Below are 17,844 nucleotides of genomic sequence, written 5' to 3'. Positions count from 1 at the left end.
TTTGATGTAAGTTTCCTTAGCTTTGAAGCTTGCTTTTCACTCTTATTTTTGTGCATTTGACTCATCTCCTATCTATCCTGAACAAGGAAATTCTTGCACATAAGATTTTTAAGGTTAAACCTTCTATAAGTTTTTATTTTGAAAGGAAGCTTGTGCATGCTTTTTGTGTTTGACGCTGCAAACCTGACGGAGCATATACGCCAACAGGCATTGGGGGTTAGTGTTAGGAGGAGGAGGAAAAGCCTTCACCCTGATATTCCTCAGTTTTGTTGCATCTCGCGCCGTTTCCAGTGGAGCTCGTGGCAGTAGATCCTGCTGGATGTGTGCAGCTCGCGTCGGCTCTGGATACGGAAAGCACGCGCTCCTTCCTTTAAAAGCTGGAAGTATACGCGTGTGAGCGGGCGCGCGTGTCTGAGTGCGTGTTGGCTTGCCATATGAATCACACCTGAGCCGGGTGTGCAATTCCTGGGCGTGTAAAGCACATAGAAGGCAGCGTGTCCACTTGTTTGCCGTGGGAATGTTGTTAAACTAAACTTCCCCGCAGCGGCTCGGGCAGACGTGCGCTGCGCTCCGGTCCGGTCGGCACTCTTTTCCTCCCTCTTCCCAACATCAGGATGTAATTTGGGCAACTTTTTGAAGGACCGAGGACACGCAGGACGAGTTTTATCAGCTAACATTTGATTTAATTGGGGAATACTGTCGGCAGTCTGTCGCAGAGGGACGCCAGCGGCGGATCCAGAGGTACGTTGAGCGGCGTTTTGGCTGCCTGCTTGTTACTTTTTAACCGCACCTTTTATGAATACTTAACGCAGAAACAAAACTATTGTTCGTCCTCAAGCGCAGTCTCCCAAAGCCCTTCACAGCAGAAAAGCCTTTAAGGAGGATTTTAAAGATCTCCAGAGCACTCGTGATTCCTTATCAACGCGTGAATTCCCCTCGATGCCTTGTTTGGAGAACGCTACACCAAACTCCGCTTACAAAAGTTCAGGTTTAAAAACAAACATCGGTTATTAGCGATTTGAACGGTCACCATTGTGATTAAGTGGTGTTTTATACTTAGCATGGAAGGTAGTTGATATTCGGCATTAAAGCCATATTCCAATCACTGCGTTTTCTTTAGAAAAAACAACAACTTGTGGACATGATTTCATCCGTGTAATCAGCTGCCACTGAGGAACACTAAAACTTTAAGTTGCCAAAGTTTTAAAAGTGTCCAGCTGATATGGAGTCTCTGCTGTAATGATTGGCTGCAGAATGTTAGAGTCTTGCATATTGCTAATGGGTTAGAATACATTTAATTTAAAGGTTCCTAAACGAAGTCTGGCATATGGGAGACAGCGGAATGTGCTGGGACCCATCAATACTCAGAACATCTGGAGCCTCAGCCAGTGGGCTGATCCTGTTGAGTCGGTGACAATAATATATTCCAGACCGACTTCCTCCAGTGTCAACTCCACATATTGGAATTTACAACAGCTGTAGGAACCCATTATCTTTTATTGATTCTGCCCATTAATTCCATACCGATCTCAATGAGAGGGGCTTTTTTAAAAGACTGAGCTGTAACTCAACATCAGTTAGATATCCCTAACATTGTAGTTAATGTAATGTGGTTGAAGCAGATGTTTTTTGAAGGCATTATTGATCATAAGTGCCTAAACCATTACAACAGCAGCCAGATAATGGTTGTACTTAGTCAAATCTTTGGCTCCAAAGGTCATTAAAACACATTGGTCCCCATCTCATGCGAGGAACTATGAATCTTGGAAAGTGTGCTGCTGGCCATCTGCTTCAGAGAACTGCTGTACATGATGGGGAGGTAATTGCCCATGGTGTGAGTTAATGGATTAGAATAGCCTCCACACTGCACCTTGGGCTCTGGAGCCATAAAACTATTATAGCTGCAGCGACGTAGCTCTGTTTAGATTCAGGTTGTTTGATGTTATTAGGGCTAACAGGACACTCCAATCAGCCGAGCGTGCAGTTTCAAGGCTTCTTGAGCAGTTCATTGTCATGTTTGAGCTACTGCAGCCACTGGGGGGGAAGTTTGGATGAGCGGGAGTCGATCAGATGTGTCCAGAAACTTTATAACTCCTACCTTTTTTTCCTTCTTTTTTTTAACATGAAATTTGCAGCCAATTACCGGGTTGTGCTTACTGTGTCAGTATGAGTGATGGAAATGTCTCCTAAAAGTCATTGCTGGTGCTTGTTCAAGCAATGTTCTCAATGAAATCGCATCTCTAATGTGTTCTTAAAGCAATCGATGGTTCAAAAGCACCGTGTTAGTCTGAATAAGCTCTTCAGTAAATCCCCTTTTTTAAATGTTTTCCTAGAAGCCATGCTATTTAATAGGCAGTTTTAACTCATCTGCACACAATGCTACGGACAGCACAATACAAACCCTGTCTTCTGTTTAGTGAAGTGACTCGTCAGCTGAGCTTTACATTGAAAAAGCCTTAGATGCAGACAGTGCAGGTAAAGGGAATTTCACTGGCTGCTCACTGGGTTGATTCAGCAGGACGGCTGACTTTCAGCTCGGTTACGTAGAAATGGAGAACTAAGAGAAAGGAAAATAAAAGGGCAATGCCTCCTTTTTCACTTATTACTATGACATTTAACATTTTGGAAGGTCAGCAGGTTAACTGTGTGTTTTTTGGGTAACTTCTAGAGACATTTTGCATTTGGCAACAGAGCTTTTGGATCCTTGAGGTTACCTTTCTCTTTTCTATTTGCTTAAATAGGCTTTACCCTGGTCTGAAGGCTCGGCCAAATCAGAACTGGCAGTAAGTAATATTCGCTACTTGTACAGTTTAAAAAAACAAGACAAAACCCAGATGAAACAGGAAATGATGTGGGCTGAGCTGATAATTTAAGTTGTTAAATTTGGCACCCTTTGCCTTTTGCTGGTTTTAAAGAACAACACAATTTAAAGGAGTAGTTTAATGTGTTTGGGAAGTGCACTTATGCACCTTTTAGCCACATGCTTAGTTTGTAACTGTGATATTACTGCGCGGTTAGCTCAGAGTGGAAATGTGTGGGAGATGGCTACACTCTTGGTAAAAAACAAAGTACACCCTCAGCCCTTGTATAGAAATTAATGAGGTAAATGGCAACCAGTTGCTGCTAATCATGATTAACTTAACATCAATTAGTTTGGCCAACTCTATAAAAGTGGAAGCTTTGGTAACTTCCTGGTCTGGAGCATTCAGGTGTGTCAAGGTCAGATTGTAATGCTGAGAGAAATTGCAAAATACCCAAGAGGTCCGACTCAGACTGCACAGCCCTCAGTTAGCATTTTAAAGGTTGAAGTTCATGACAGTTAGAAAAAGACTGAACAAGTATGGCTTGTTTGGAAAGGATAAGGAACATGGCAGCACACCTTAGGTTTGCAAAATTACATCTGAACCAACTACAAAATTTCTGAAACAAGGTTCTTTGGACAGATGAGACCACAGTGGCAATATTTGGACAATGCACAACACCACATGCCAACTGTCAAGCATGGAGGTGGAGGGGTGATGATTTGGGTTCCCTGTAGTCACAGAGTCAACCATGTATCCCTCAGTATACAAAAGTATAGTGTGTACTAAGTATTCTGGAGTCAAATGAGAGGTCATCTGTCCAGAGCTAAAGCTTGGCCCAAACTGGGTCATGCAACAGGAAAATGATCCCCAAGCACAGCAACAAATCTAAAACGGTCCATCTGATTGAAATGCTGTGGATAATACTTCAGAGCTGTGTGTAACTGAATGCCTGCAAATCTCAATGAATTAAAGCAATTTTGTAAGATGGGATGAGCTACAATTCCCCGCAAAATAAAGCTATCGTGTTATTGTCAAATTAATCATGTGGTGTGTTTAGTTTTTCACAGGACTGTCTCTAGACTGTGTCTAAAATGAAACAAAATGTACCTCGAACGCTCACTAATTCATAAACTGTTCATTTCAAAGTATTTATTACATTGTAAATGTAATAAATAATTACATTACATAGTGAATGATCTGTAACAAAAAAAAGGGGATATTGTCAAAGTCTCTCAGAGACAGCTAGTCTAAAGGTGAGGAATCAAGTATAGCTAATTAACTGCTTTATACCATCCAGATTCATTTAACCTTGTTGTATGGATTCAAACAAAAGAGTAAGGTTTCTACGCAATAAAGTACGGTAGCAAGCTAGCTTGCTCGGGCAGTTTCCCAACTCCTCATTCAATTATTGGCTGATTTAACATCTAATGGAAAATGCCAGCGCTGCCTAAACAAGCTACGACATGGAACAAAGGAAAAAGAGGAATTATCATTGATAACGGCTGGTATTTTTCCAGCGTGGCGATATCTATTATGTAAGTTTGATGTCGTTAGCCATTTCCAGGCCCAAACACGTTTTCACTTAAAGACTGAAAGAATTTGGAGTCTTTAATTTTCTGCACTGACGTGGTGCAGAAAATTAAAGACTCCAAATTCTTTCAGTGACAGAAATGATTAATATGAATGTCCTACAAGATATTTAAGTCAATACTCATGAAAAAGGGGATTTCTAAGGTTTAGAGGAGTTGGCAGTAAATATAGCTTGCTGCTAGACATCTCAAAGTAATTTAAGAAAAAATATGAGCACTGCTTTAAGTTTGGATTTAAACTAGGTTGGAAAACTTTGAAGAAGTTGACAAGAGGATGTGTTACCTGGTTACTAAGTACAGGCTATGGCTATGGTTCGGCTAATAAAGATAAAGGATGGGAGTTAAACTGTTCTCCTGAAAAGCCCATGTTGTGGTCCGTGATGTTCAAAGAGACTCTGAAAACCAAAGCTCCACCAAAGCAATATCTGTGATGAACCCATCCACAGCAGTCACGGAAACCATGAACTGTAGTACATGCTCTGAGTTTTTAAAAACCTAAGGACATGCCGCGTATGAATGGTGCTGATAAAAAGCTGGCGATGCTGCGAATGGTGACTGAGTAGTTTTAAGGGGCTTCTTTTCAGTAAAAAGAGAGACAGAGTATTGCAGCGTGTTTTTTAAAAAGACAAGAGGCTCATCCAAAGCAGCAGCAGATGTTTGGGCCCAGAAACAGGATCGGTAGGTCTCCACTTAACAAGCAGATTGGCTATCCACTTTGAGATGTTACCGAGCCTGCATGCAGCGTCCTTCCAGCTCGGCTTCTTCTTTACTTTTTTTTTTTATATCCTGAACCTGCTGTTGCTCTCACCTCTGCTAAGAGCTTGATTTTTTTTGTCTCTCATGTGTTTGTGTATTAAAAAGAGCAGCTCTGGCCCCACCCTGCACTGTGTAACCAACTGAACAAGTATTGTGTTTTTATGTTGGTAAAGCTCTCATCCATCAGAAGCCCAGTCAGTCTGAGGGCTTAACTATACATTAGTGTCACCTTTGCACTTCCACCGCTTGACTGTAAGAAACCTGTTTAAGTGGAATGCAATTTGGTGGTTGAGTAACAGCACCACATTCAATACTCTGCTTAAACAGGAAGTTATGCTACTGCTTATATACAGTACACAATGATAGTAGGCTGTAATTGGATTTCTGTGCTAGATAGAAGCACAAGCAGATAGTGTTGGTGTGTTTAATTTCTACTTCTGCTTTCAAACCAAAACTGATGGTTATTAGCAAGCTGTGGTTTAAAAAAAAAATTAGAAGAATTTGTTCTAAAAACATAAAAAATAATTATTTAATCCAGAGGAAGAATTTACAACAATACAGTGCTACAATGAAATACACAACTACTCTGTAAAAGTAATTATTATGTAAAATAATGCTTTTTGAAGCACTAAATTGTTAAGTCCCCAATTTCTTACGGTTTATGTGTGTGGTATTAAAAAGGGAAAAAAAAGATGGTTTTGCAGGTGGTGTTGCAGCCTCATCATGTTATTAGCTCAGGGACTTTGCATGAATCCCAGGCTGTGTAGCATTTTGCACAAGCCTGTATAATTTAATTAGCAGTAGTGCATCGTACTCCATAGGCTGTGACCGTGCCACTGTCTGCTAAGCTGTGATGCTACTCTGCTGCATGTGCTGCACACAGTCCTGGGAGTATAGGGAATAATCATTGTTTGTGATGAATATTGGTCTGCCAGTTTGTTAATTAAGCTCTATGAAATGCCTCCAAATTGAACGCAAGTACTGTATATGAGCAATTCTAAGTAATTATTGAAACTGTGCATTGATTTATGTATCACCCATTAGTGTTCAACAGTGTGTAGCTTGGCCTCTTGTCTACTTTTAGTGGCCACCAGAAAGGTCAATTTAAGCTAGCATGATGTAATTAATCTTCAAGAACATATTCTTGTTGTAAATATGTATCAGAAAAGATAATTGGTAAGTAAAGCTTTAAAATTAATAGTAAATCCTGTGCACCTCTGTAGACTCACCACTGCAGGTATCACTGCTTGAAAGAGAGAGGTTGTTGTGGGCCTGCGGCAAGGTTTACAAGAAATCTGCCAAATGTGAACAACCAGCAGTTTAATCTGCATGCAAGCAGCTTTCATTCTTCTTAATGAGGTTGGTGGATGCGGCAGCTTAAAAGAAAGTTTTTTTCATTTTTTTAAATCTTCAAAAAAGGTGATTTATTGGTATTTTATTGTGAAAACACTGACTGAAGAAACAATGACTAATTAATAATTTCACACAGTTTGCTTCAGAGCTGAATTGATTGATGGAGACAAGCTGGTTAATCAATCCTTATATTGAACCCGGGATGTTTGTATAGATTTTTATTTATTTATTAATAAATGAATCAATAAATCTCCTGATTATTATAACTATACTGTCCAAGTACATGCTGATGTGATAATTTAAATGTAACTAATATGCAGTGAAAAGTTTCACTCTCTGTTTTTGGTGTTTAAGTATGTTAAAGTTTAGCTTTGCAAAGAGCGACTGTTGGTTGAAATTACTTTTTAAATTCAGGCGAACATCCTGTTTCAGGTTTGCTTTGGGTTCTTACAGCCGTATGTGGAACAGACTGTTTCTGTAGTTGCAGAAAATGGCAGAGGCTGGTTTTAATCTGTATTTATAAGCTGTGAAATTGAACAAAATGTTGGAGATCAAACTGTCTCTAACAGATGGGTGCAATGCTTCCTGTGCTGATTGTCTGCTGGGTGCTGCGCAGACGTTCTGCAGCATGTGTTGAGTGATTCTGCAACTAGAAACTTCACTTTTTAAAAATCTGAGCAGCTTCATAGGAGAGCTCCTTGTAGTATTTGTTGGCTTCTTTTTCAACATCTTTTTCATATTTGCGTAAAACCTTCTGAAAGCTTTCTAGACATCTTCATCTTCATTTTAATTTATTTTTTTATTTTTTAATGCATTTTCTAGCCTGTCAGCCTGTCCGTGGTTTTCAGTGCTGAGCAGCAGTAGCTGCTGTTGAAACGCAAAAAAAATGTCTCCGCTCTCTTAAATTCGAAGCATGGACCAAAATTATGTTTCACAACTTGGCAGAGAGAGCAACGGAAGACTGAGACATGCTTTCTCTGTGCTGCAGTCATTTATCACAGGGAGAGAGTGGCAAAGGTCAGAGGTCAGACAGCAACTTTTTAGGTGTGTGTGTGTGTGTGTGTGTGTGTGTGTGTGTGTGTGTGTGTGTGTGTGTGTGTGTGTGTGTGTGTGTGTGTGTGTGTGTGTGTGTAAACCCTTGGCAGAAGATATTGTTTTGCACTTCTTGATCAGTTGTTGTTGTTTAGCAGTTAATGGCTCCTAGATAAAGAAACATAGTTTATATAACCGCTTTCAGACGGCGAGATGAGTGCTGGGCACGGAGATGCTTTCAAAATATATTTGGAGAAATAAGACAGGGCAGTATGGGCGCAAAGGCTGTACCAATATTTCACGCTGTTTTTATTCCATCATGTTGACATCTGCCTGTTACGATGTCATTGTGATGTCATAGGGTGTCATATTACAACAATAAATGTTTTTTGCAAAGCTCTCCTCACGCCCTTTCGCATGATATGTTACTTGATATCGTTTCTTTAAAAAATCATTTTTAACCTTTTTTAACTTTGACCTTGGGTGCTAACAATGGAGGTCAAGGTCAAATTTGTAGCCAACCCAGGTGCTCATGTGCCCCAGAGCCTAGCAGATTGTTGCTGAGTTTGAATATTTGCCATAAAGATTTGTGGGGAATGTAAAGGTTTTACAATAACAGCATTACAAATGGGAATAAAGACAAAAAAGATGAAAAATCTGATAAAAAATATAACCCAAAACATGGACAAACTAACACACCTCCCCCTCCCACTTGCGCTAACAGCAGGTCAAGTTGACATTCAGCCCTCCTCTGATTGGCTAGTCGAGGCTAAGCAAGTGTATGTGTGTGTGCATAACTTCACAGGAAGTAAACCTGTTGGATGACTCACGGTAATAGGTAATAGTTTCAGCTAGACTTTTCTTTGTTCACTTGTCTAGTTGCTTTTGGCCTTTGATCACCTCACAACATCGTCCTTCCTGGTATGTCATGGGTTGAACTTGACTCTTGCCATTCCATGAAATATTTTAAAAAGTTCCTTATTTTAAAACAGTGAAATGAAATGTAGCTGCAGATCTGTAACCAGTCCTGTTTCTGTGCAGTAATGTAGCCTTATGTCTCCAAGGTTTCTGCAATGTTACTAAACACTTAGAAATGCTTGTGAGGTTTCAGACAGTGGAAGGTAATGCATTCAAACCGCATGCTTTATTAGAGCAGAGATGAACAGGAAGTGTTAGGGATTTAAAAATAATAACATAAAAAAAGGAGGAGGAATGAGGGTCCAGGCCGTCAGCCAGTGGGTTGCTCAGCGTTTAATTAGTTGCAGTTCTAGCAAGGATGTTTATTCCAATAATATTAACATGACAAAGGGTTTAGACTTGGAAAAAGGTGGAATTAATTTACTTGAGCTGAATAATTTTCAGTAGGCATAAAAATATACTAATAATATTCAGTTAGTCACTTTGTCTTCTGGAAAATGCTTTTTTTTTTTCCATGTATTTCTTCTGTCATTTAATAGTTATTATGAATCAAATGATTAGATAATCAATGAGCCAAATGCCACACATTGTATTGCCTCTAATGGCTACTTGGGGTGGGCTCCAAAAGTGAGTCTGTCCCCATAGCCTGCCATCTTTAAATGTCCAGCAGAAATAAACACGTTTGCAACCTGCTACAAAAAAGTTTCGATCTCTTTAGCTAATTTAAGAAGTGAGCGAGAGATGCACAGGCAATAAATCTTTTACAGCTCACACATTTAAACTCTAACGTTTGGAGTTGTGAATGTTGACTATACATTATTGCCTGTATGCTGGGAGTTGAGCTGGGCCTGTCCTGTGTTTGTGGGGTTCGGTGCCTTTTGAAGCATTTTTGATACATGCGGCGTATCAGATAAATGCATCTTGTTAATGAGGCTTGCTTGTGTCAGCTGATGAATAGAACTCCATCCAAATATGGCCTGTTTGCACAAAACCAAGATAATGATGTTCATGTTGCTAAATTTGACGCTTGGGAACAGGAGGTCTCAAACTGGCGGGTGATGTCACAGTGACCATCTTTTGTTTTCAGTCTGTGCTTACTGGTGTAAAGTCTGTCTAGACTCAGTTTTTCCCGTGTTTCTGAGCCTCCACTCAGAGACTACACTTTATTTATAACGTATAGCTGTTTTCATGTGGAGCCTCTTAAAGCGATCATCCATGAGATTCCTCATCTTATTTCCAACCGCCTGCACCACCCGCACCACCAGCACTATGCCGACACCTTTGATATATGCTCATTGCTGCTCCGTTTGTCTCACACTTCCTTTACATTATAATGAGCGCGCTCAGTCATGCAGCCTGTTGGTAATAAACAACAGCAAACTGTAGCAGGCTTAAAGATAAAGAGCTGCGTGCTCTCTGTTCGTCTTTCCCTCTTTTCATCTCTGAATATTTTTTAGTCTTGTCAGTGTATTTAAGAAATCCTGCTTCCAGAAACATCAAAAAGTTGACTTTTTTTTTTTGCTCTGAGGAGGGTTTTCTATGAGGGATTCAGCCGTCTGTCGCTAGGTGTTCACAATAGAAAAAAGGTAGAGCCTCTCATCATAATTCAGCAGTTGTGAAACAGACATTTATTTTATTTATTTATGTGAATGTGAATTTATACTGTGCTTGGAGCATGTGCATCTCTGATAAAATAATGAGTCCATAAATGATAACTTCCCGGTCTTCAGTTCCTTTCATGTCCTCTTATGGTTTTAGAAGCACTTTTAAGCAGAATCATTTTTGATTTCTGTAAACGCCTCTACCAGGCAGGTGTGGGGGAAAGCAGGCCTAAATTGATTCGGTCGCAGAAAACGATGCTAAATGATCAACTTTCTAACTGCGGAGCGGTTGTTCTGAGTGCATTTTAAGCCCTGAAATGCTCTCATGGAGGCTAAAACAAGCCTGCCTCTTGGATTGTGTGTCTGGAGCCACTGATTGAGGCTGGCGTGTACGCGGACGAGCTTTTCTGTGTTTTGTTTGTCCAGCTGTTAATGTGCCGTTCTCATTATGCTGCTGTTGTCAGGGAGCCTCCGAGTGGAGAGCGGTGATTTAAGAAGCCAGCCTGACTGATTACCGACCTGTGCTCTAGTCCTCTTGTTCTCTGTGGCCGTGCATGTGTAAATGTTTAAAGCGTTTACACGTGCACGACTTGTACAGGTCAGCTTGTGCTGCAGTTTAAAGCCATTATCAGTATAAGACTCAAATAAATAAAGCAGCGATAACCGCCACTAGCTGCCGTCCTTTGATTCCAGTGCGTGCAATGGCTGTTCAGCAAGGGTCATTGTTATTGGTTCGATGCTAGTGCAGTCTGAGTTCAGTTTGCAGCTCGCTGAACTGTGCTCAAACATGCACTGTCAAAACGATCAGTATTAGTATCTGCAGTACTGTCCCTGTATTTACTTTGTACTGGATCGATCGCAGTATTGCACAGCACTAGTATTTAACCTGCTTAATCTTGATGCTTTTTGCGAGCCAGTTTGCTTATTGGCATTTGGTTTTCCTTAACTTGCTCTTCCATATCTTCTTTTAAAGTTTTGGTTTTCCATCGTTGAAAATTCAACATTTTATTGATGGCATTATGGGTTAGAAGCTGGAGACCACTGATGAGCTGGTGAGCTGTTTGATTTGAAATTATTCTTCCACGTCTTTGGCGTCAAAAAATAATACTGGTCTACATTTCTGCAGCTAATCAGACTGGACGGGTATGATTGCCTTTAGGTCATTTGCATTAACTATCTTATGTACACTATCATATTGTGCTGGTACTAATGGGTTAGCGGGTGCTGACTTCAGAACCACAGTAAGTGCTGACATCGAGTTTCTCAAGGTTCAGTTCACATTGAATGGCGTCTGCCTTTTAGAAGCGAAACATGACAGCCTCTCAAAAGAATACAAGAGAACTGAGCGTGTGTTAATTGAATGTCTTGAACTGTACATGAACCCTTGCTGCCCCCCGTGCCAGCTCGTGCTACGAACGGGTGTGAACTGCAAAGTGGAACTGCAGCAAACAATTACTGTGTCGCTCAATCATTTTGACAGTTCCTCCAGTGATAAATTCATTTGTGAGCTCAAGAGGAAACGTGTCAAACTAAGTTTCATCTGAAGCATTGTTGATCCTCAGCGGAAGACAAAAGTCTGTTTCTATGCTCGTCCTGCCAGGTGAGGAAAATAGATTTTATTGATGCTTGGCTTGACAAGTTTAAATTAGTGTTGCATATGAGGTTTGGAGTCATCTTTATCTTTTTGTTTTTGCTGGTTTAGATGTCTGACAATTTTATGGTCATTAAAATTTGAACTCTACAAATGGCCCTGTAATAATCTGTGTTGAGTGGGTGAAGAGTTGTATACAGAAACAATGACAGTCTCTGTTGCATTGAGTTGACTTGAGCACCAAATCCCAACAACAGTCGCTTCAAGGTGTTTTATAAAGTAAAAAAAGAGATCCTACAATAACAGAGACAAACTCCAACAATTTGTTGATCCCCTGTGAATAAGCACTTGGCAACGGCGAGACAGAAAAACTCCCTTTTAACAGGAAGAAAGGGAGGTGAGGGAAGGAAGACGGGACAAAGACACATTGTGGAAGACAGGCAAAGAATAATAATAATAATAATAATAATAATAATAATAATAATAATAATAATAATTTATGATTAGATGCAGAGTGGTGTACAAACACAGGGTAGAAGAAACACTCAGTGCACCAAGGGAATGCCCCAGCAGCCTAGACGTATTGCTGTGTAACCGAAGGAGGATTCAGCGTCACCTGATCCAGCCATAACTAAAGGCTTTATGAAAAAGTAAAGTTTTAAGTCTAAACTTAAAAGTAGAGAGGGTGACCTTATAATAATGAAGGAACTCTGATGAGTAGTGAGTATATCTTTGTAGAAAGCTAGAAACGTGTGTTTTATTTCTATGTTCTGGTTATGATAGCATACATTCTCCTCGTTTTGTTCACTTAGAAGCCGAAAGATTATCGATTGCTTTTATTAGCTGAGTTTCTGCTCACCTATTCACAGGAAGTCTTATCAAAGCTTTCTTTTGCCCAGTGTTATCTGAACTATCCACTGTCTGACCATGTTACTGCTCTATAGCTATGCTTTAGTTGGACTGACAGTTGCCGGTAAAAGTATTTCAAAAGTCTGTGTTTGTGGACATTTAGTGATGATGAGACTTGATTTGTCTGAGTGTTTCTCAAGGAAATTTCAATACTGCAAAGCACGTACACATTCCAGGCAATTTCTCGTGGAGAAGAAACCCAAATGGCACAAGGGGAGCTTTGTGTGCGACACACACATTTGGCAAATTGTTCCCGTTGTTTCTCCATTCTGTCCTCCACATCACAAAAACCCAGGAAGGGGGAGCCCCGAGAGAGAGAGCGAGGGAGGGAGATGGAGGGGGAAAATGGATCCCATCAAGTCAGATCGCATTGTCTCGTTGATTGAACAATTTGTAAGTCTGTTTTGTCAGCATCACGCTTTTGCAGAACTCCCAGGAGTGCCGTGCACGAAGGCCGCTGCACCATCGGGCGCCATTTATTTCACCCCAGCTGCCCTTTAACTTCATCATCATGACTGCTTACACGTACACACATACTCTGTATCTCTGTCTCACACACGGCAGTTTATGATGATAGATATTTGCCTGCGGAATGAAGAGTGGGAAGCGTAGAGGGCCATTTAACGACCTGGGTATTGCCGGCTGTCTATGTCTCTCTCTGTTAATTCAGGGTCACGTCAGTCAGCGTGCTCGGAGATGTGAAGCGTCAAACTCAGAGCAGAGTAATGATTAAATGAATAAAGGGTTGCTGCCTGCTTGGTAAAGAATAGAAAACATGAAAAGACAAAAAAAAGGACTGAGGGAGGAGAGCTACAATGCCCCTCAGTCTAATGATTCCAGCCAGCATTTCTTTATCTCCATTTAATTTCATACAATGCCTTTAATTACTTGCTATTCTAGTTGCTAACGTCTATTGTACGGGCCTATTACAGGAGGAGCAGGAGGTTCATTATACTAGAAAGATTGATGCACTTCTAAATCTTTCTTTTTGGTGTTGAGTAGTTTTGCTTTTTTTCCTTCTTTCATGAGAAGTTGAACGAGATTTTTGATCTTCTGCGTTCAGTCTTGTGTCTTGTGGCAGTCTTGTGGCTCTTCTGTTTGGCAAAAGGTTTACATTTTTAAACAGTGGAACATTAAAATTCAGTTCTTAACCCACCAAAACACACCTGTGTTTGTAACTCTTAGTAATTATAGTTTTGCTTGTAAAACAAGCCTCTATCCTCAGGCTAATATTCATGGAGGACACATGTGCTCGGCAACCACTTTATTGGGAGCACCTGCGCAGTCTAATGCAGTCCATTACAGCAGCTCCACCATAAAATCTGCTTTCATAAAGCTTATTCTTGGGCCGCTTGACTGAGGCAGAAATCACATTTATTTTGGTCTTGGTAAAAAATTTGAATCTTGTTTATTTAACACAATTATTTTTATTATTTTGGAGGGAGACGGGGTCATCCAGTAGTTGGCTGGGCCCTGATTGCCAGGCAGCCTGTAAGGTACTTGGGTGATACTGAAAATGGTGACTTTTTTCCTTTTCTGGGTTTTTTTTTTTTTTTGGCCTTGCATAGTGACTTACAGAGAGACAGCTGTTGAACTGTGCACGCTGCACAGTGATCACTTAGATTAGGCAAACTGGACTTTGGAGTCAAATGTACCAGTAAATCTTTAGAGCTTGCACAGCATCTGACGTCCGATTGCTTCATTTGCTGTAGTTCTTGAATTTTTCCTCCATGGAGCTAAAAGCTTCCTTCTGACCGTTGTGTGTCTGCATTTACACATCTGTTATAAATCTATAACTATTATTCAGTTTAGTCTGTTCCTATAGGGTTGCTTTGTCATTTAGTTTATATTGGGTTTCTGGGCCTTTACCTGACATTATGAATCGCCTGGAGGAGGTTCAGCTGCTGCCAAGACTGCCTTTGCTGCCTTCAGATGTTGTGATGATCGCCGACCACTTTATTTACACCTATTGAGAAGGTCTTCTTTACAGTAGGCTAAAAAGTTGTCGCTTCATCCTGTTTCTCCTCTGTGAGCGCCGCCTCCTCACAGCTCAGCACCAGGCTGAACGCATCCTGTGTAAACACCGACGGAGCCGTAATGTTGCTGGTGTGTTGCTCCTGCTTTTGCTTCTGCATTGAGACTGTGACGGTCATCCAACGCTGTTTCCATTCACGGCCTCTGCTTGATCCGATTATGAAGCAGCAGCGCTGTCTCCTCCTCTTCTTGCCCTTTCCTTGTCTCTCACTCGCTGCTCACCTCTGCCCCATTTCCTCCTCATTCACAAATCATTTGGAGACATTAACACCATTAAAACTCAAATTAAGGCGCTTTAATGGAAACCAGCATGGGCATGTTCCGTTTTAATGCAGCACCCATGTTGAGCAACTGATTTTGATAGCGTATTGATGTCTGAACTACGTGGAGTTACTGGGTTTATTGTACAAATCCACTGAGAAGGTCTTATAAGGCCTGAAACGTGCTAAAAACTAACCTCCAAGGTTATCCGTATCAAAACAAGACCGGTGTCTATTTAGAAAAAATCTTTAGACCATGCTTCCCATTTAAAAGAGAATCAGATCTCTAAGCCACAGCAAAGTCCCTGCATCTAATGCAATCAGCTACCAAATTTAACAAAAACCTACATGCCGCGGGCATCAGCCAGAGGACGGGAATACTTTGTATAAAATCATTATGAGCTGGGAATTACCGCTGCTTACGTTGATGTTGCATCACTGCAGTGCGTCTGCTTTGTTTTGTCTCCAAAAGAAATGTAGATAAAAGGAGCATCCGGCATACAGGAAATATGATAGGAGTTAATTTATCGATGACTGAGCCACATGTTCATCCTCAGTTGAGATTCAGATAACCAGAACCTGATGAAATGGTAAGCAAAGATAATTTGGTGCCAAAACAAGTCTTTGATGAATTAATTGGATTCTGCTCTGCTTTTTCTTATTTTCTGTCATATGTTGTTATAATAATGGGCACTTAAATTAAACTTGACCAACATCCAAAGCAACGGACCGTGTACGAGAGATGAAGCGAGGGTTGGTGTGACAGAGGAGGACGCCAGGGGAGGGTGAGATGAAGGCAGATGATCCGCTGTGCCGACCCCTGAAGGGAGCAGCAGAAGAAAAAAGACATTAAAGTTGACCAATGTTCCAAACAGCAAAGTAAGAATAATGTCTGTGAGCCAAAGCCCCATTTTCTAGATTTTAGATTTAGATGAAAAATAATGAAGATGTTTAAATATTTTCTTTTATTTTTTAGAAAAATAATAAATGAGAGTTAGTTGCAAGAATGTCTGGCAGTAGTTTATGTCAGTAGTTTATGGTTGTTACTGCTGTCAGGTCAGGTCACATGGGACAGCATTTAGAGGCTGATTACGTGCGCGTGTATTTGTGTTGCCTTTGGGTTACAGTGCCTTTGTGTAACATGCTTCCAGGTTGAAGCTTGAAGGCTGAAGGTTGTGTTTGTTGTACAAAGAGTAGCAGGTATGTGTGTGTTGTCCTTGACTGCTTTCTGTTTGTTCAGATGGGTTAAGATGATAAAAGCAGAGCTGTGAAACTTTTTACAGTCCTCTTTACTCTCTCTTTATACCGGTTTACATCAGGTTCGTTGCAGGTACGCTGAGTTATTACCAAGTTAGGTCTGAGTTATTCTTTACCAGCGATTTATGTGGGCATCCCTCAACTTGTTTCAGAGAAGCTGTGTCTCTGGCTGTAACTGTACTCCTGCAGTACAAACTAGATGTATGAGGTTACCATAAAGTGAGCATTACGTGGCTGTTGCATTGCACTCTGGAAAATGTAGGATCCAGTTTTTTAGTTCAGTCCACGCCACTGATGTTTTTGTGAGTTCTCTAAAAGTAAAAATGCTGTAATTTATCTATACATGAAGTTTCTTTTCTATGAGGATTTTTTAAATTTTGATTTTTGCTTGCTGATAGAATAAGTTACTACTTTTAAACATTTTCTGTGATGCAAAACAAAATGTTTAAATTTCTTTTCTTGTCTCAACACTCTGAACTCTGGTCTCTGTATGATGTCACTGAGCGCGGATGTCCTTAAATGCAGTCAGCATGTTTTATGATTATGTCAGCCAATCAGAAGGACGTTTAAGGGTCGGATTCTTCTTCCATTACTCACACGCCACCTCTCCACCAAGCTTAATAAAAATGCCTAGGTACTTTTTTTTTTTTTTTGGACCAAAGGACAAATGATGCCAGCGATTCAACCTACATCTTGTAGAAAGTAAAAAAAAAAATCCTCCTTATATGCATAAAAGGGATTAATCTATTCAACTGAGTTGTTAAAAGCAACTGCCATTTATCAAAATCCCAAGTAAATAGAGTTTGCATAAATCGGTCAAGACTGCCTCTCTGTGTGGCTTTGTTCTGTCTGTGCACAGAAACGTGTGTATAGGCAGGTATTTAAACAAATACTCTCAAAGGTGAAGCTTTTGTATTTTTCTTCATCTGCTGTGAAACTGAAGATGCTGCGCTGGGACCATTTCATAATCCAAACAACAAATTCATCCACGAAAAAGAATAAAATCAGTTAAAAATGGTTGATGAATAAAGCTCTTTATAGGAGCTTTTCCTCATAAGATGTGTTTTAATCACTAATCCTGTTGGTATATGTTGCACTTTTAGTTTTCATCACTCCACGGGGGATTTGTTTTTTAGTTGAGGGTGATGGTGTAAGATATGTGCTCTCTGGCTGTGGGACTTTACCATGTTTTACTTTAGTCTATCTCACTATCTAACTGAAACCTTGTATCGGTGTTTAAATCTGTGACTCGTAACGAGAAACCCACAAACACCTGATGCCTGAGAATACAGCGCAGTCCTATTTTGTGTCAAATGTGCAAACATGTCTGAGAACTGTTCTTATAAATGCAAGTGAAGCAATTCAGGTCAACAGACTTCTGGTGCTCTGAGTATTTTAGAGGTGAGAGGGTCTTCCTGTGTGGGCTGTAATTAAAACCACGCGTCCTCTTCTGAAAGTTGCTCCCACACAGGGAGTGTCGAGTTGAGTGTCAAGCAGTATGGAAGATGGCCCTGAAAGTAAGTGAGTGAGTGTGTGCATGTGATAGGTAAGCGGTTGTAAAATTTGATAAGTTGACGTTACCTAAAGGTATCTTTGAGGATGAGTTACATTAACTTTCATACCAAAGTGTAAAAGAGCTCTACCTAGTCTGAAGTTTTCAGTGTGTTTAGCTTGAATGGTCAGTATGTGCCTGCAGCTGTTAGCAAGAGCAACACTGGCAAAGCTCAGATACTGAAATGT

General features: G+C 40.5%; 1 protein-coding gene across 2 annotated transcripts in view; it reads left to right on the top strand.

The window, feature by feature from the left end:
- Positions 1 to 234: 234 nt before the first annotated feature.
- The window catches only part of plxnb2a.1 (plexin b2a, tandem duplicate 1), a 241,960-nt gene continuing 224,350 nt past the window's right edge, over positions 235 to 17,844 (top strand). The window contains exon 1 of one of the 2 annotated variants that reach the window (XM_080887371.1): positions 235 to 741. The gene's annotated coding sequence lies outside the window, so the exon portion shown is untranslated. The remainder of the gene's footprint in view (positions 742 to 17,844) is intronic. The other variant, XM_080887369.1, reaches the window with a different exon arrangement.

This window comes from Rhamphochromis sp. 'chilingali' (assembly GCF_963969265.1).
Source record: "Rhamphochromis sp. 'chilingali' genome assembly, chromosome: 7".
NCBI classification, from domain to species: Eukaryota; Metazoa; Chordata; class Actinopteri; order Cichliformes; family Cichlidae; genus Rhamphochromis; species Rhamphochromis sp. 'chilingali'.
Note: the sequence above shows the minus strand (reverse complement) of the source record. Positions and strands in the feature narration are given on the sequence as shown.